The sequence below is a fragment of the Eptatretus burgeri genome, chromosome 13, assembly GCF_056783735.1.
Source record: "Eptatretus burgeri isolate ZD-2024b chromosome 13, Ebu_testis_v1, whole genome shotgun sequence".
Taxonomy (NCBI): Eukaryota; Metazoa; Chordata; class Myxini; order Myxiniformes; family Myxinidae; genus Eptatretus; species Eptatretus burgeri.
This window is the reverse complement of record NC_140973.1, coordinates 54,851,025-54,870,962: the sequence shown is the minus strand read 5'-3', so window position 1 is coordinate 54,870,962 and position 19,938 is coordinate 54,851,025. Positions and strand designations below refer to the sequence as shown.

The 19,938-nt window shown below is 40.7% G+C and overlaps 1 long non-coding RNA gene across 1 annotated transcript in view; it reads right to left on the bottom strand.

The window, feature by feature from the left end:
• The window catches only part of LOC147014506 (uncharacterized), an 18,802-nt gene extending 2,083 nt beyond the window's left edge, over positions 1-16,719 (bottom strand). The window contains exons 1-3 of the long non-coding RNA XR_015050786.1: positions 16,688-16,719; positions 10,479-10,615; positions 1-1,312 (exon numbers count right to left, since the gene is read on the bottom strand). The exon at positions 1-1,312 is cut by the window's left edge and continues 2,083 nt beyond it. This is a non-coding gene — a long non-coding RNA (uncharacterized LOC147014506). The remainder of the gene's footprint in view (positions 1,313-10,478; positions 10,616-16,687) is intronic.
• Positions 16,720-19,938: the final 3,219 nt, after the last annotated feature.

Here is a 19,938-nt window from a genome sequence, read left to right as displayed (position 1 = left end):
TTACTTCTGAAATTTGCAGCCAATTTCATCCAGTACAAGCTGACAAACGAATTTTCAGTCCCCATGTTAAAGTTGCATACAGAGAAACCATCCCATATAAAGGGAGGGGCACTTTGCACCTCCCTTGATAAAATTTGTGTTGACAACAAATCAATCCAACCTCAACATACTATCTTCACAACATATATATTACTCGATCGCTCCTGGGGAAAAACCCACGCAGTGTATAAGCAAAAGACCTGATCGAGGCGTGAAGGCCAATTATACGTCTGGTTTTATCTGTGGTCAATTGTAAGTTTTAGTTTATTTAAATTTTTATGGTATTTTTTAGATATTCTCGAATTATTAATCAACTTCTTCATGTTGTCCATCAATCACTATAATCAATCTAATTCAGCATTCAAATTCAGAGAAAACATTTTGCAACACAGCTATAGGGATGGATTACACAACATCAACAATATGATGTTTAAGTTCTTCAAGGTCCCTTGGTTTGTTGGTGTTGACTTTACTTTAAAAAACAAAACCCAGATATAAAAATCTAAAGGTGTTAAGTTGGGTGAATGAGTGAACCGTTTCATAAGTCCTCCTCGACCAATCCAATGGTCTGGCAAAGTTTGATTTAAAAACATTTCAACAACTTGAGTAAAGTGAGGTGGTGCTCCATCCTGTTGGAAGATTGGTCGTTGTTACAAGTCGGGATTTTCTTGGAGTTGTGGAATAAAGAAATCTCGTAGCACGTTGAGGTGACAGACATCAAAGAAATGGAGTTCATAGATGTGAGAATGTGACATGGTACACCAGATATATTTTTAGACAAATCCCTTTCATGTTCACACAAACTAAAAATGAGGTTTGATTAAAAAAAAATGTTCGTCTGCTTCTTTCCATTCAATTATTGACAAACATTTGCTCTTGCTTCATAATCCTCTTCTAAAAGTTTATGAACTGTTTGAATTTTATAACATTTAAACCTCAATTCTTTATAAAGGATATTATCGATTTTTGGAATATTTAACTCAAGTGATGATCTTCAAAATGACTTTTTAGGGCTGTTGGTAAATGCTTCCATAACATCATTCGCCCTTTCATTTGTCTTTCTTGGCTTTCCAGCACATTTCCCCTTCAGGATAGATCCAGTAGACTCAAAATGATCCACCCATGTTCGCATGGACTGTCTTTCAGGTGCTGGTTTGTTAATTTCATGCTGAAAACACCTTTGGGCTTGAATGATTGAACCACATTCATGTACAAATCTCACAATTGTTGCTTTCTCTTGAGGACATCATTATGTAAGAAAATGGGGTTTCTCCTAAAGCAGAAAGAAAACAACAATCAATATTCACAACAAACGAAGACTTGGTACAAGTCAAATGCATGTACTCATTTCAAATTTATGTCAGTATCTCAAATAATAATGAAACGATTTAAGCACTGCTTAAAAGTTTCCATGGTGGAACAACAATAATAAGTTAAAAGGTTTCGGGTTTTCTCCATGTATGAGCTCTTAAATGAGCTATTTACATTCTTTATACTTTAAAAATAAAATAACTCCAAAACAAAAAAAGAAAGTAAGCCTCACCATTTCAGGCAGCATTCTCCACCCATCAACAGGAGGAAGAAACTGCAACGAATGAATTCAGCTTTTATAACAACTCCTCACCCCCCTATTGCCTGATTATTGTGAGGTGCTGATTGGCTGTTGAATACATGTTATTGATTGGACGGTACATTTTTCTCATCACAGTCCAATACCCTCAGTGTATTGCAAACTGTAATTATAGGTGTCAATTTGTTGATAAGGGAGAGCCAGATATTGCTAATGGGTATTCCGTTTCCTTGAGGGACCATGCGATGTAAATATGTCTCCATAGCTTCTCTGATTTCCTTGTGTGCCAGTGACTGATGGATGTGATAAGTTTGCGATCTGACCATAATATGTGATGATTATTAATCTGTGCATGATTGACAATTGCTGATTTTTTTTCCGCTTCCCCTCTTCTATTATATTCCTGATGTTTTTTTTCAATCCAGTTTCACCAATGCAAACTTTTCCGCATTCACACGGGATGCGGTAAACACATCGATGGTGGTTCGGAAGCCTTCTGTCCTTATGGGAGTGAAGAATAGATTCAAGCTTATGTATCGAGCGATGGTGTACTGTTATATTCATAGTCTTGACAATCTGTTGTATATGGAGTGATGTACGTCCAATGAAGGGAAGAGTAACATGTGCTCTGGCTTCCAGTGTTGGATCACGAGTTCTTGTTGGTTTAGTGATGATCTTGTGAGCGGGATAACCGTTGAATTTAAGGACATATTTTGTGATGTGGTGTAGTTCGCGATGCAGGTTATACTTGTCGCTGATGGTGTAGGCACAACGAACAAGAGTGCTGCTCACAGACTGTAGACTTGAGGGATGATGAAAAGAGCAGTAATTGAGGTAGCGATCTGTATGAGTTGGTTTCCTGTCTCCTTTGTGAAAGGGTTTGCCACTTGGAGCTTTGGTAATAAGGATGTCAAGAAAAGAAATTGAATGTTGTTACTTGACTTGGAAGGTGAACTTGATGTTGTAATGCTGATTGTTAAGGTGTTGAAGAAACGTATTGAGATCTATTTTGTCATGTTGCCATATAACAAACATGTCATCGACATAATGTAGCCAGAGTTTAGGTTGAAATGGTGCTGAGAGGAGGGCTGTGCATTCAAATTTTTCCATAAAGAGGTTTGCTACTATGGGTGACAGTGGAGAACCTATAGCAGCACCTTCATTTTGTTGGTAGAATGAATCTCACCATTTGAAAGATGTAGAATTGAGATATAAGGAGTTTGTGAATTTGTCCTGGTGATAAACTAGTACGTTCCTTAAGGGTGGAGTCTTCTTGTGGATGATGTTTGATGATAGAACAGGACTCTGGAACAGGGATGTTGGTAAAAAGTGATTCTCGGTCAAAACTAATGAGAATGTCAGAGTGAAGAATGTCAAACTGCTGAATGTGTTGAATAAAATATTTTGAGTTTTAACGTCATGTTGGGTTTTTCCAACATGTGATTGAACGAACTTAGCTACGTGGTTTGCTAGATTATACGTTGATGAGCCCTGTGTTGAAACGATGCGCTGAAGAGGAACATCTGGTTTGTGAATCTTCGGTTGTCCAAATAAAACTGGACATACTGAAGAAGATGTGCGAAGATTAAAATATAATGACTTGGAGAGAACGCTTGCTCGATGGAAAGATAGAAGCTTGCCATTAATTCTCTCCGTTGCTGGTGTTGGATCTCGGGAGAGTTTCTTATAGGTAGATGTGTTAAGAAGATGTTGAATCTTGAAATCGTATTTCTCTCTATTCATAATGACAGTCACATTGCTTTTGTCTCCACTCAGTATGTGAATTGCAGCATCATGTTTTAATCTGGCTACAGCTTTCTTCTCTGTTCAGCTGATATTTGTTTGAGGAATCTCAGCTTTGGAGAGGACTTGAGTGACTTGAAAACGGATTTGGTCAGCAATACTTTTGTTGAGTGCCCGAAGACTGGGTTCAATCTGTTGGATGATGTCTTTGATCGAAATAACCTTTAGTGCCACTGCAAAGTTTAAACCCAAAGCTAAAACTGATTGTTCATCATCGGTCAGATGTCGTTGACTACGATTGATGACAGTTTGCCCAAGATGAGAAGGCCTGTGTGTCAAACAAGATTTAACTGAAGATTGAGGAAGAAGTTTCTTTAATTTCCTCATCTGTATATTATGAACCATGATGAATGCCATCTACAGTTCAATTAAAAAAAAAAAGAATTCAGATCAAAAAATCAAATAATTGTGGCTGCCAGACCATGTGTCCAATCAAGTTGAAATTTAAAACGTGTATTCCACATCACTACTAGATCATAATTTTGAACTTTCACATCGATTGATTAAGTGGTTCCAGAGAAAACATTATTTAATATTTTCTTAAATCCAATATGGCTGCCAAACAATGTGACTTATCAATGATTCCCGAACAAACTTGTACATACATGCCTTGGGGAACATTTGTGTGAAGTTTCCACTCGATCTGTCCAGCTGTTCTGGAGAAGAAGATTTTTATATGTTTTAGGGAAAATCCAATACAGCTGCCAAACCATGTGACCTATGATATCATGTGTGTGAACTTTTTGTTCCTCGTGGACAGGTGGTCATATTTGTAAAGTTTTGCCTTGATCTGTTCAGCCATTTCAGAGAAGATTTTTAAAGGTTTAAAAAAAAATATGGCTGCAGAATCATGTGACCAAGGACATCATCAATTTCTTTTCTTTGGACAATTTTATCCCGAGATGACCCTCAAAAATTTTCATACTAATAGGATGTGGCATTCTGCATATGCAATTGCGACGTCTTAACAAGGGCACCTATGATGTCATAAAAAATCAATTTCATTCCCCATGAGGAGGACTTGCTATTTGCCAAGTTTCAATTTTTTCCTTGGTGCAGTTTCAAAGATTTTTGGTGCAGTTGGTTGGTGCAGTTCCTTGGTGCAGTTCCCAATTTTTTTTCCATTTTTAGCAGTGTCTCGCGTTGCGAACGCTGCTCTAAGAGAGCTCGGCATTGTTTCTTCTTCTTCTTCTTCTTCTTCTTCTTCTTCTATTTCTTCTTCTTCTTCTTCTTCTTCTTCTTCTTCTTCTTTTTCTTTTTCTTGTTCTTCTTCTTCTTCTTCTTCTTCTTCTTCTTCTTCTTCTTCTTCTTCTTCTTCTTCTTCTTCTTCTTCTTCTTCTATTTCTTCTTCTGAAGACAAAACCTTTATATTAGGACTCGGCTATTTTATATACACGATCCGGATCTCCTTAATTACTGAACTTAATTACTGGTACACATCCTCGCATTGACGGTGCCTTGTGAGAGTGTCTATCATGAACTTTTAAATATATTCGGACATTGCTTTAAAGTTTCGAAAAGTTCACTTTACTATTTAAAGATTATTCCATTTAATATATTGTAATTTCGTAAATACATTATTTATTTCGTAAATACACGATATTTCATAAATACGTAAATACACTATGACGGGTCTCGCTATTGGCTTAATCAAGGCACGTGACGAAACTTCCGAAGTTGTTGTGTTGTTGTTTTTTTTTTGTTTTTTTTTTAGCCGACAAAACCTTTAGGACGCTGCTCTTGGACACATTTGTCCTTGTTCAAATATGGCTGCCACACCACGTGACCTATGATGTCATCCTTGTCATTACAACATTCTACATGAGGAGTCGCACCAATGGTGAGAATTTTCTCTCAATCCAACAAGCGGTTGTGGAGAAAAACACGAACATTCTATGCAGACAAACAAACAGACAAACAAACAAACAGACAAACAAGCCGGTAGTCGACATGGCTGCTCGCTCTAGATGGAAAGCTGGCCGATGCGACTCGCCGATATTCATGTACATGCTATCAATCAATTTAGCACAATAAATATGATTATCACAGCCCTCTTAGTTTGCACCTAGAAACCCACCTTGTGAAATTTCAGGCATGTTTCCAAAGAGACTCTAACAAATGGCAGCCCTGGTAATTCCATTTATCTATTCGCTAAAGATTTTATTTTTTTATATGATGCTGTAAGACATTGTCCTTGGGCAAAAAAACAGGTCCCTCGGAGGTCCAGTTTCGGAGGTATTGATTTTTTTGTACAGTGCACAATAAGTGTACGATGTAAGATAAAGTATTTTAGCTGTTACTAAGCAACGGAGGTGTGCATAGCAACCATTCATTTTTGTGTACATGCTAGCCACATTGTACACATTTCACCCAAGTTTCATCAAAATCAGACTCTTTCTCTTAGAGATTAACCGTTTCTCTTTATTCACAATTAACCGTTTCTGCAATGTTTGATATGTATTCGCCCAAAACCTATCTCCTCCTACAAATATTTTTTGTTAGGGCTGCAAATTGGCATGAAGGGATCTAGATAGATTGCGCACAGAACTCTAAGCTTCGATTTTTCGATTTTTTTTCGATTTTTTGACCACTTTAAAGGGCCGTTGCTATGCTGTTGCTAGGCCCTGGGGTCCCATATTCGAAAGCATACGATTCCCAGAAATATTGGTCCTACCTACCAAATTTCATTGGAATCGGTTGAGTGGTTTAGCCCCGAGGCTTGACCAAAGTTTCGTGGACAGACAGACAGATGGAAATGCCCAGAATAAGGGTGCTCTAAGAGCAGCCAACAGACAAGCAAACAGATCCAAATGCAATACCCTCTCCTTCGACGAGGGTAATTAGCTCAGGTGTAACCAATCACCTTCACAATCATGCACCAAGTTAATTGACCTCCACCTGTGCTAAATTTTAGTGCTTCTGATTATTTCAGCATAAAATCAACTGTTCCTGTAGGTTTCCTCTGTTGGATCATGCATTTCACAGCAAAGACTCAACCATGAGCCTAAGGAGCTTTCAAAGGACAACTGGGATAAAGTTGTGGAAAGGCTCAGATCAGGGGATGGGTATAAAAATATTTCAAAAGACCTTGGAATATCCCTTGGAGCATATTTAAGACAATCATTAGGACATGGAAGGTGTATGGTACCTCCAAGACCCTGCCTAGATCAGGCCGTCCCTCCAAACTGGATGACCAAGGAAGGAGGAGACTGATCAGTGATTAGAGAGGCCAATGGCAACTTTGAAAGAGCTACATGCCTTCAGGGCAAAGACTGGTCATTGTGTGCCTGTGACAACAATATCCCAAGCACTCCATAATTCTGGCCAGTATGGCAGGGTGGCAAGAAGGAAGCCATTACTCAAAAAATCCCACCTGAAGTCCCGTTTGTGGTATGCAAATAACCACCCCAGAGATTCTGAAGCCATGTGGAAAAACGTTTTGTGGTCTGACGAAACCAAGATGCAACCTTTTGGCCTGAATGCAAAATGTTACAATCGGCGCAAACCCAACATGGCACATCATCCAAAGAACACCATCCCCACTGTGATGCATGGTGGTGACAGGAAGCATCATGTTATGGGGATGTTTCTCATCAGCAGGGATTGTCGGCACTTCTCAGCATAGAAGGGAAAATGTATGGAGTAAAATACAGAAAAATCCAAGAGGAAAACCCGCTCCCCTTTACAAGAAAGCTGAAATTGGGACGGAAGTTCACCTTTCAACATGACAATGACACGAAGCGCACAGTCAAAGCTACACTGGAGTGGGTAAGGAACAAAAATAAAAATGTCCTTGAGTGGCCCAGTCGGAGCCCCGACGTAAATCCAATCGAAAATCTGTGGCATGACATGAAGATTGCTGTCCATCAACACTTCCCACACAACTTGACTGAGCTTGAACAGCTTTGTACAGAAGAATGGGAAAACATTACTCAAACATTACTCAATCAAGGTGTGCAAGGTTGGTAGAGATCTATCCCAACAAACTCACAGCTGTAATTGCTGTCAAAGGTGCTTCCACCAAGTATTAACTCAGGGGGGTGGACACTTATCCAACCAACATATTCTGGTTTTGTATTATTCATTAATTTTCTGAAATTTGTAGAATTTGTTTTTCACTTGGAAGTTGTGGGTTACCATGTGTAAATAAAGGAGGAAAAAGTCTGATTTAATGCAAATTAATTCCACACTATAAGGCAACAAAATATTAAAATTTTCAAAGAGGGTCGAGACTTTCTACAGACACTATGTATATTATGTGCATACCTCTTGCATGTGAGAATGACTGATGAAGAACAGGAAAAGGAAAATATGGTGAGGACCATGAAGAGAGTGATTTGAGTTTGAGGTTGATGATGAAAGTGCAGGGCTGCCAGGCATTCAGCCTTGAAGAACTAACATAGTTGAGGAAGTAAGTATTGCACATAGAAACCTTTTTAAAAAAAAAAGTACTCAAGACTTTAACTAAAGCATCTTTATTCTTCTATATTTTCCTTTCCTGTAAGTCTCTCGCCACTCTGTTCACCACCTTTTGTGTTGCACATTTCCTATTCTCCCTTTTCTTTCCCCGGATCCAGTTTGCAAAATTGTGAGTCTGAGTACAAACAGCTTCTTCTCTTTGTGGTGTAAATGTGTATAAATCGTCAACCAATGTGCTTCTTATGGAAATGTAATTTCGTGAGCCATGGGAAGGACGGCCTTGTGACGAGAAGGACGGTATTGTGATGGTAAGGATGTGGGAAGGACAAGTCCTCGCTGCGGACTGCTCGCCGAGGCTGATTTCCAAGCATTCCATCGCTTGTGCGAAGCTCTTGCGAGATCACAGTCGTATTAAATGCGTCTTTCTTTGGCAAACGGGTTCAGACAGATGGATATTCGTACCCAGAAACATTGCAGACATCAGGCTGTTTCGGGTTTGAGTCTCATGGTACAAGACAGAATGTGTCAAGTGCAATGGTGCACGTTTTTATAAACGAAAACATCATGTGGGCTCTGTTTTGATGACCATTTCTCCTGCTTTTCAGGTTGATGAAGACCTTCCTGATTGATAGAAGAGTTTACGCTTTTAATCACTGCACTTGCCTCGATGGCCTCTACAGATCTGCTTGTGTGAACCACAGACAGGTCTACTTGTAATGACTAAGGACAGAACCACGGATAGGAATAACAGCAATCATGGTACAACAATGGAGGAGTTTTATTTTTGATACAACAGCAACCTCATGATGATAAAATAGACTTCCATTGTCATTTTCTCACTTTCTCTTCTGTTACAGAAAGTTATATCCATCTGAAACACGAATATTATCACTGTTCCAACATGGGGCAGGCCCTCATGCAGGAATAAGAGATGGATGCAGACAAGAACCCTATCATCTGCAATCAATGTCATGTTTTATATTCGGTACCATGGTGTAGTAGTGAGCACGATGGACTTCCATCTCAGGAGTTGTTGGCTCAATTGCGGCTGTGAGAGAAAGCAGCATAAAAAGGGACTGATTCTTATTCTTATGCTTATTCTTCCAAAACTTGAGCTATACTCAAAGGATAATTGTGGCCTGTTGCTCCCAAGTTGCCGATTTTGAAACCCTGCTGGTTTACTAATGGCCATCGGGGAGGATTCAACCTGGAGTATGTTCCATTAACAATAAGGTTGCTATCCCTTGCTAAGCCAGTTGTTCCTTAACCGTTTCGTTGGAGTGCGTGCTTGAGCGCTTAAGCCACTTGGAGAGCGCTCCATATAAGTTTATTGGTAATGGAACACACCCCAGGTGTGACCCTTGTTACCTCTGCCACTGAAGGTTGGCAGAGATTACGTTTTCACCCCTGTCTGTCTGTCTGTTTGTCTGTTTGTTTGTCTGTGACCAGCATATCTCAAAAAGTTGTGGACAGATTCGGACGAAATTTAGTGGACAAGTTTGGTGTGTGACACGGACAAATTGAGTCGATTTTGGTGGATTCGAATCTGGATCCGGACACGATTTTTTTGAAATTTTTATCGTGATTCTTCACCATTGAGAGATGGTGCCAAAACCGATATGTAGCACGATATCTCAAAAATTTATTGGGCCTGATGTGTTCTGCTGGATCACACATTGTGTGGCAAAGGTATACATTCTTCCGAGTTCCCTTCTAGTTTACATCCGTGATAATGCCCTGACATTTGGGGTCAGCTATTAATCCAATATACAGATTTGGGTCGTTGGAGACCATTGGTCCATCGCGTCCGTCACATTACGTGGTTTTGGTCCTCAATGGCCTTTCCGTACCCGTTTGGAATGGCACACAAACGCGATTCACACGAGATGAAATGGAGCTCTTTGTTAATAGAGTCAAGGTTTGTCCAAAGAGCAAGCCGGGCATCCCCCTGGGTCTCGGTTTCTGTGTACAAAAGGCAAAGCGGTTAAGAGAGGACGCACAGTTCACACCAAGTGGCCAATTCCTATCCGGTCCTTTTGTTCCCCCCCCCACCCCATGGATTTTTGTCATGGATATTGTGAGGTCAAAGATCGATCGGACACAAATTTGGGACTAAATAGTTTGTGTGCGTCGTAAAGTTTTGTAAAATCGATATTGGACGTTGTTCTATGTATTATAGCAGCTCGTTCACTAGCCCTGCACCGTCTTCCCCTCACGCACAAGCCCGACACTCGAACACTGACCCTTGTGAGTAAACACGCTTCGTCTCGTACTTCGTCTCGTTCGTTTCACCGACGGATACAGAGACGCGTCACGGCAGTCCTGTCTGAGCAGCTTTTCTGGTAGATTTGTGCCTCGCCATGGATGTCTCGCTCTAATCCGATGCGACAGCGCAGACGTTGAGCATCGAGTGAAATGTCACTCAGTGCAGCCCTTTATTAAATTGTGCCTCGCGATCTACAGCTCAAACTAAAGGGGGGGGAAAGGGGTAGGAGGGGGTAATGGGGGAGAGGTGTGTGCAAAAAGGGAATGAGACAGTTAATAAGCAACAGCGCAATTTCTGCTTGGCACCCGATCCAGCGACAGAGAGCAGATTTAGCCAGTCAAGGTCATTTCTTTTCTGTCCAATTTGCCACAAATTACTTACCTGCCTGTGCGCTCTCCGCACAGACTTGGCCTTCGCGATTCAACGACACGGCCGTTTACAGCGCTGGAAACCGCCTCTGGTTGTGCACGGTGGCTGCGGTTGTGGTTAAAACCAAATGCGCTCGTGCCGTTGATTTGCTGAAAAATGAATGAAAAGTGCAGGTGGTAAAGAAGCGCACTGTGACTATGGCGTGCAATTCCGCAGGTGCATGGAACGACAATTGGCACAGATTTGTTTTCAGAAGTTCGAAGGCAGCAAAACATGTTGTGAGACATGAACACGAGAATAACAGCAGAGACCACCTCCTCGACCAGCGAGAGCATCACGTCTAATGTTTGCACATTAATTTTTCGTGCGTAATTGCTATGAACTGCGTTGCGCAGATTTCGGCCGCTTGTAGCAGTCAGTGTACGCCACAAATGTGGAAACACAACACGAGTTCGGGAAAGGCAATTTTAATGTGGGGGGGGGGATGATGAAGATGTATGGAAGCCATCCGGTGTTTCAAGATGAATGATCCTAATGTTCCACCAAAAGAAGAAAGCTCAGGCTACAGAGGTAATTGCGAACCGGCTTTTCATCTGCGCCAGGATGGCTGGGGGTATTTATCTTGTGAATGTTGCAATTACACGCCATTATGCCAAGCTTTAATGTACTATTAGAGCCAGGTTGCTCTGTGGATTACAATAAACCACATGCCATGCAGACCCGGCCGTGACCATCTCCAGGCGCTGACCGTGGTGACCAATTCGCCATCCAAATGTTAACAGCCTATTTAATGGATGCCCACTTGTGCTCTCGCAGAGTTCACAGCTCAGCTCCATTAAAAAAAAAAACACCTTTGATAGGTGCCATCTCGATTACATGCACGATCTTTCCACAATGCCATCAGTATGGCCGTGATGGGTCATGGCACACCACCTTGCAAATCATGGGTTTCTCTCATGAACTTGAACTATTGAACGTACTTAAGTTTTTAAACACCTCAAACTTGTCCTCCTGCATATCTATCAAACATCACCTTCCTGTTTATTGTGCCTGACAGGATGGTGCACAGGTAGTGCACACTTACCTGTCTGCTAACATGAGTGGTAGACGTTAAAGAACCCATGGTGTCACCCTGAACAAATTGCATCTTCTTGTTCGACCAGACTTCAGTCGAACTTCAGGCCTGGCTGGCTGTTTTTTCTTTATCTTTGTTTTTTTTTCTCTTTTTATTGTTTTTTACTCTCTCATACTTTCGTTTCTTTATTTTTATATCTTTCTTTTTCTCCTTTTCTCCAATTTAATGATCACTCACTCTTTCTGACTCGCACAATCTTGTGCTGATCGTTCTGGGATTTGGTCTTGGCGATGCCACATGCACAATGACGTAAATTATGGTGATTTTATTGGAACATTGTGAGCCGAATGATTGCACTATTTTGCGATCGAACTTGTCATGGAGTTGCTTTTGTATGTCAACAGAAAGGCAAGCCAAGTAAGAATATATTCATCCACTCAGACTGCTCTATACCAACCAGACAATGTTCTTCCATCCAGACTGTTCCACCATTCAGACTATGTTTTTATATCCAGACTATATTGTACCATTCAGATTATGTTCTTCCAGCCAGACTACATTGTGCCATCCAGACTGTTATATCATTCAGACCATGTTCTTCTATCCAGACTATGTTCTTCCATCCAGACTATGTTCTTCTATCCAGACTATGTTCTTCCATCCAGACTATGTTCTTCTATCCAGACTATGTTCTTCCATCCAGACTACATTGTGCCATCCAGACTATGTTGTACTATCCAGACTATGTTATATCATTCAGACTATGTTCTTCTATCCAGACTATGTTCTTCCATCCAGACTATTTTCTTCTATCCAGACTATGTTCTTCAATCCAGACTATGTTCTTCCATCCAGACTATGTTCTTCAATCCAGACTATGTTCTTCAATCCAGACTATGTTCTTCAATCCAGACTATGTTCTTCAATCCAGACTATGTTCTTCAATCCAGACTATGTTCTTCAATCCAGACTATGTTCTTCAATCCAGACTATGTTCTTCCATCCAGACTATGTTCTTCAATCCAGACTATGTTCTTCAATCCAGACTATGTTCTTCAATCCAGACTATGTTCTTCTATCCAGACTATGTTCTTCTATCCATACTATATTCTTCTATCAATACTATATTCTTCCATCCAGACTATCTTCTTCAATCCAGACCATGTTCTTCCATCCAGACTATGTTCTTCAATCCAGACTATGTTTTTCGATCCAGACTATGTTCTTCCATCCAGACTACATTGTGCCATCCAGACTATGTTGTACTATCCAGACTATGTTATATCATTCAGACTATGTTCTTCTATCCAGACTATGTTCTTCCATCCAGACTATGTTCTTCTATCCAAACTATGTTCTTCCATCCAGACTATGTTCTTCTATCCAGACTATGTTCTTCCATCCAGACTATGTTCTTCAATCCAGACTATTTTCTTCTATCCAGACTATGTTCTTCAATCCAGACGATGTTCTTCCATCCAGACTATGTTCTTCTATCCATACTATGTTCTTCAATCCAAACTATGTTCTTCTATCCAGACTATGTTCTTCTATCCAGACTATGTTCTTCAATCCAGACTATGTTCTTCTATCCAGACTATGTTCTTCTATCCAGACTATGTTCTTCTATCCAGACTATGTTCTTCTATCCAGACTATGTTCTTCTATCCAGACTATGTTCTTCTATCCAGACTATGTTCTTCTATCCAGACTATGTTCTTCTATCCAGACGATGTTCCTCCATCCAGACTATGTTCTTCTATCTAGACTATGTTCTTCTATCCAGACTGTGTTCTTCCATCCAGACTATGTTCTTCAATCCAGACTATGTTCTTCTATCCAGACTATTTTCTTCCATCCAGACTATGTTCATCAATCCAGACTATGTTCTTCCATCCAGACTATGTTCTTCTATCCATACTATATTCTTCCATCCAGTCTATGTTTTATCATTCAGACTATGTTCTTCTATCCAGACTATGTTCTTCAATCCAGACTATGTTCTTCTATCCAGACTATGTTCCTCCATCCAGACTATGTTCTTCTATCCAGACTATGTTCTTCTCTCCAGACTATGTTCTTCTCTCCAGACTATGTTCTTCTCTCCATACTATGTTCTTCAATCCAGACTATGTTCTTCAAGCCAGACTATGTTGCACCATCCAGACTATGTTATATCATCCAGACTATGTTATATCATCCAGACTACGCTTTTACATCCAGACTATGATGCACCATCCAGACTATGTTATATCATCCAGACTATGTTATATCATCCAGACTATGTTATATCATCCAGACTATGTTGTATCATCCAGACTACGCTTTTTCATCCAGACTATGTTCTTCAATCCAGACTATGTTCTTCTATCCAGAAATTTTTGTTCTATCTCCCATATTATGTTTAATGACGTAGATTATGTTTGATGAGCTCGATTATGTTTGATGAGCTTGATTATGTTCAATGAACCAGAGTATAATCTACTTCCTTGAATATGTTCTACTACCCAGGCAAGGAATTGATTTTGGCAAATAATTCGTATTTTTTGTTTAACTTTTATTCAAGACCATTTGAAGGGTAATGTTTTAGATATTGGGGGGGTGTAGTGACTCATTTTTTATTTACATTTTGGTAATATTTGTAATAATGTACTTTACGATGCAATAGAGCAAACATGTGAACACTAGCAGCCAATCAGTGGAATCCTTCCAAAGAGCCAATCGATGCAGTGGATGTTGCAAGGTGCACTCAAAGTGTGCTCGTCACCACGACTTGTTAGAAGCTTGTGTGCCTTTCCTTACAACTTGCAAGCCTTTTCTCATCCCTATTCATGAGACACTCAATAAGTCAATATTTAATGGTGACTTTTGTTTGACATTACCAAGACTATTGAGTAAAGTGGATTTTGTTTGTTTGATTAAATGACCATGACGACAATGAACTAGTTTCCTCTTCTACTTGCTATCCTCGATGCCATTTTATCCTTCCTTCTTCACCAACTGCTGGAGTGATGATGAAGGAGTAATCATCAGTCTGACTTCATTTTCAACACGTCATTGCGTTTTAAATGTCAGTGAGATTTATTTTGTTCTGGTTTAAGCACCATGATCATAGCCAGCATGCCAAAAGGAATAATCACCACTGGGGATTTAAATTGAATATGGTAACAAAAAAGACAATTTGAAACCATCAATTCACCAATATATCTAAATTGTAATATGCTTCGGGGTAGAATTTGTGTAACTTTCTCCTTTGATGTGATGCTCCCTATGATCCCCTTATTGCCTTCATGACATCTTTTCATTTTGCCATCATCACGGTTTGATCTTTTCCAACTTGATCCAGGTTGGTTTTAAAGGTAAAAATTTGTTTGTTTTGGTGAACGTCACCATCTTGCTGCTCCACAGCTATCTTTGTTGTTGTTTGTTATTGCTAGTATTGTCCTGCAACTTTGTTTTTATTTCTTTAAAAAAAAATTCTCGATATATAAAATGTCAAAAAGTGTGTCAGCAAATCACACAATATTAAGCATATTCGGTGTCGTAATGGTTATAGTGTCTGCTTTGAGTCTTGGAGGTTAGTGGTTTGAACCCTGGTCTAGTTCTACTGAAGACTTTAACAATGGTATGAGCTACTTCCTTGCTTGATGTTCAGCATTTAAAAGGACAGAGCATGGACAAACAACTACGAGGTGACAATAATAGGGCAACTTTTGATGTGCCTCAGGGCCTCCTCCGACATTGAAGTTTCTTGCCAGCAAACGGAGTATTATTTTTAGCTTGTCTACAATGGAGTCGAGATGAGCTGTTGAAGTCATAATTTTATCATTTTGTATGCATCCTGGGGCTGCTGGTTGCATAATTGCTGGGAGGGTGGCTGTGCCACTGATGCAGTGCCCGAGCTCTGATTCCAGTAAGCTGGTACTCATTTTGCTGATCTCGGAAAGATGACAGGCTGATCGTCAACCCCCCTCATGTTATTTAATGGAACGATAGGGGCTCAAACTCAAGACCCTATGATCTTAAGCAAGCCACCATAACCTTTTAAAGCCAACACCAGGCTAAGCCACAACAATGTGTTTTAGTCCTTCCTTCCTTTCTTCCAGCAATGAGTCAGGCAATGCTTTTTTGTTTTTCGCTTCTCCTCTGAAGTTGCTCAAGAATCATTTTGAAACTCGGGATGATTATTCATGACGATGCACAAAAAGTAATGGATCCTTTTTTTTTCCATCCAGGAAACAAGGAAATCCAACACAGGTGGAGGCCATTCAGCCCATCATGCCTGCGTGACCACCACATTGATCCATTCACACAAGATCCAAGGAAGAAAATGCAAAAAAAGTTTTTAATTAATGAAAAAAATTGTTTTGTTTGTTTGTTTGTATTTGGGGGGGAGGGGGTTGTCTTTTTTGTTTTGATTGTTTGTTCGTTTATTTATTTTATTTTTTGTAGTTTTGGTAGTTTTTTTTTCCTCCGCTCAGGGGAGGTGGCATGGGTTGGGTTAAAAACACACAACATCAACCACACAACCCCCTTTGACAAGACCCCCACCAACAAGACTCCGTACACATGCACACAATCACCCATCAATGCTCAAACTACCTAAAAGTCCTGTCAACATTCCCATACCCCTCTATCTCCATAACTTCCAGGTACCTATCTAATTCCATTTTAAACTTATCGACTTTTTTCTGCTGCCACTACCTTTTCAGGGAGGAGATGGTGAGAAAATTAGCTAATTAACTCAAAATACTTCCAGTTTCAGTTATTGGGCTGCGGTGGTGTCCTTTATGGTCTCTGCTGACTTCCTCAAAGATAAGTTTTTCCAGTCGTTTTTTGTCACGTTTGTACTGTTAATTATTATGTCCATGTTTACTTTGTGTTCCGAGTTCGTTTTTCTCTTCAAACTTGTGCCAATTTGTGGATATTCATGGGACTTTTCACATCGTGTTCCTTGAGGCCTACCCTTAGGCTTATCCTCGTCTATGTGCACAATCGTGTTTCTTATATTTTCTCCTTATTACCTTCAGCTTTTTATTTTCATCACATTCCCTTTACCACTCTTTCAAACCCTCCCAACAATACCCTCTGTTTAATGTCTTAAAATGAAAAAACTAAAAATATATTTTCCATTTTCCTTTCTCACCTTGCACTTCCAATAGCCACGCAACTTCCTGCTCCTCCTCCTCACCCTCCTCTTCATCCTTCTCATTCTTGCTGAACCACCCTTCTTTTTCCTACTTTGATCGTGAAGGTACTCGCCATACTTCTTCAAGATTTTTGATTCAACCTCTTCCTTTACTTTACCAGTCTCTCAATTAACCATATCAAAAAAAAAATAAAAGTGTTTTAAAATGCTTCAACTCCCTCTTTCTCCCATGTGTTTTTCTCTGTTCTATTATAATAAACTGTTTTTCTTCTTCTTCAAAAGCCTGAGTTTAATTCGACCGTTCATAGATCCCGTGTCTAAAAAAGTCCAACTGTTACAGCGTTTCCTTTCTCCATTCTCTTAATTTGCCTTTATCCCACCCCTCCCCTCACATCTTTAAACATAGCTCTGCTTTAAAAAAAGAAGCTCAAATGAGCTAAGATCCTCGTCCTCTTAAAGAAGACATCATAAAAACGAATATGACGTCATTGTGATGTATCAGGTTTGCGATAAATTGTCTGTGCTAATGCCTGGCTTGATTCCTGCAAACAAAATTCAAACAGCTTGCCTCGTTTTGGAGATAATGGTATCGGCGATTTCCATTAGCGGCGATATTATGACGTCAACTTTTTTTTCTAGGAAGAATTTCCAAAATCGGAGATGGTTACTGCCTGCACGTGGGCTTTCTGCATATACATGGCAAGTTTCACGAAGATCCGATGAAAACTCTGGGTTGTGAAACAAAAAATGTGAAAAAATAGGAATGACGTCATAAAAATTGATATGACGTCATAGTGATGTATCATATGTGCGGTAATTCATCTCTGGTAATGCCCTGTTCGATTTCCGCAAACAGAATTCAAAAAGCTTGCCTAGTTTCAGAGATAATTTTTAAGGTGATTTCCATTAGCGGAGATATTTTGACGTCATAACTTTTTACAGCGCGTGCGCTGTATACAATTGCACCGAGTTTGAAATGTCCCCGGCGTCGTCTACCACGTCTCTGGTCGGTCCGGTGTCCCCCCCCCCCACGTGCCTCAAGACAGCCAATGACGGCCGTCCGGTAGATGCAGTGCGTAACCTCGACAGAAATGGCGACAATTGACAGAAATACCCGAGTATTTCAATGAAAATTTGTGAAACTAATGTGTTATATATGTGAAAACCATTTAATATATTGCTTGACGGAAAAAAACGAAGAAACGCTCCCCTCATGTACGAACGAACGAACGAACGAATGAACGAACGAAAGACGTCATTTCCGTCCACCATGTCATTTCGCGCCGAACGCAGAAAGTTGTTCTTCTTATGCCATCATTCTCTTTAATATTAGCGATAAACAAGTGTTTCGTCATGCATTAGTAGTTGAAATTTACTTACAATCATTCTTTTTCGGCCTCCTGCCACACTGTATCCAACGATTTCATTCCTTCTGTTATATATAAAGGTGCTTATCACAATAATAACAAGATTTTTACATTTCAAATATTAAGTACGCTTTTTAATTGTTTTTCAACTGTAAAAGCATAAATTGCATATTTTAACATAGGTGTACTCATTTGATTCACCACACGCGCTGCATTGAAGGATTTCACTTGTTTTCTCGGAGGAATTTTCCAAATCGGAGATGGTTTCTGTCTGCACAGGGTATTTTTACATATACACGCCAAGTTTCAGGAAGTTTCGATGAAAACTGTTGGCTGGGAAACAAAAAAGTCCATAAGAACAAGAACGTGAGTAAGACTTAGAGATCCTCCACGAGGATCTAAAAAAATTATAATCCCATTTTGCAATGCATATTCATATTCCATCAATCGTTCTTTTTTTTCCAACTTCAGTGTCAATTCATCCCACCTCCTTAAATCTACCTCCTCCTGACTCCTCCCCTGTTATACCCCCTCCTGACTCCTCCCATCTTTCCTCTCATCCTACCTCCTCTCTTAGCACCTCTCCACTGTCCTCTACTTTACTAACAGCTAATCCTCTTGTCCCAAAATGTATGGTTTTCAATCATCTGTGGGCTCCATTGCAACCTAACAAATATCTCACTCTCTCAATCAGTACACTCCTCAACATCTCAAACATGCTCTTTTTTTCCCTCTCTTCACACACCCTCAAATCTTGTTCGTCCCCCCCCACCCCCTCCCATGTTCACCATACCACTACCCAGTCTCATCCTTCCCCTCTCCCCACCTCAACGTTCTCCCTCCTCCCCCATGGCCATGCCTGCTTTCATCATCTCCCTCCCTCTCAAAACCTCTCTCTCTCTCGCTCTCTCTCTCGCTCTCTCTCTCGCTCTCGCTCTCTCGCTCTCTCTCTCTCTCTCTCTCTCTCTCTCTCTCTCTCTCTCTCTCTCTCTCGCTCTCTCTCGCTCTCTCTCGCTCTCTCTCGCTCTCTCTCGCTCTCTCTCGCTCTCTCTCGCTCTCTCTCGCTCTCTCTCGCTCTCTCTCGCTCTCTCTCGCTCTCTCTCGCTCTCTCTCGCTTTCTCTCGCTTTCTCTCGCTTTCTCTCGCTTTCTCTCGCTTTCTCTCGCTTTCTCTCGCTTTCTCTCGCTTTCTCTCGCTTTCTCTCGCTTTCTCTCGCTTTCTCTCGCTTTCTCTCGCTTTCTCTCTCTCTCTCTCTCTCTCTCTCTCACACGCTTTCTCTCTCTCTCTCTCTCTCTCTCTCTCTCTCTTGCACACGCTTTCTCTCTCTCTCTCTCTCTCTCTCTCTCATCAGCCGCCTCCTCCCGAGCAAACTTCACTCTCTTTCCTCCTCCAAGTCTCTCCCTCACCTTTCTCAAATGCTCCCCCCCCCCACACATTTCTCCCTCAATTCAACCCCCTCACACTTCTCCCTAAAATCTCCTTCCTCACTCCTCCCCTTCAAATCTCCACTCTCTTCCCCCTACTCAAAGCTGCCCTCCCTCCAATCCACAAAGCTGTCTCCTTTCCCCACCCTCTCCCTTCCAACTCATTCCTCCACCTCCTCCAATTTTCTACTTTCCCCTACCAACTCTCTTCTTCTTCTTGCGTATGGCAGCTTTGCTGCCGGGTAACTATCATTTGGTTGGGGTGTGACTATGCTGCTGATGCTATGCCCCTATACCAATGCATGAGTACTCATTTTGCCGACCTTATAAGGATAACAGCCTGAGACAACCCCACTTGGTGTTAATTCAGTTGCCAACGGAGCTCAAACTCAGGATCCTAAATTTCCAAGCCAGTCACCCTAACCACAAAGCCAACAAAAAGCTTACCAACTCTCTTA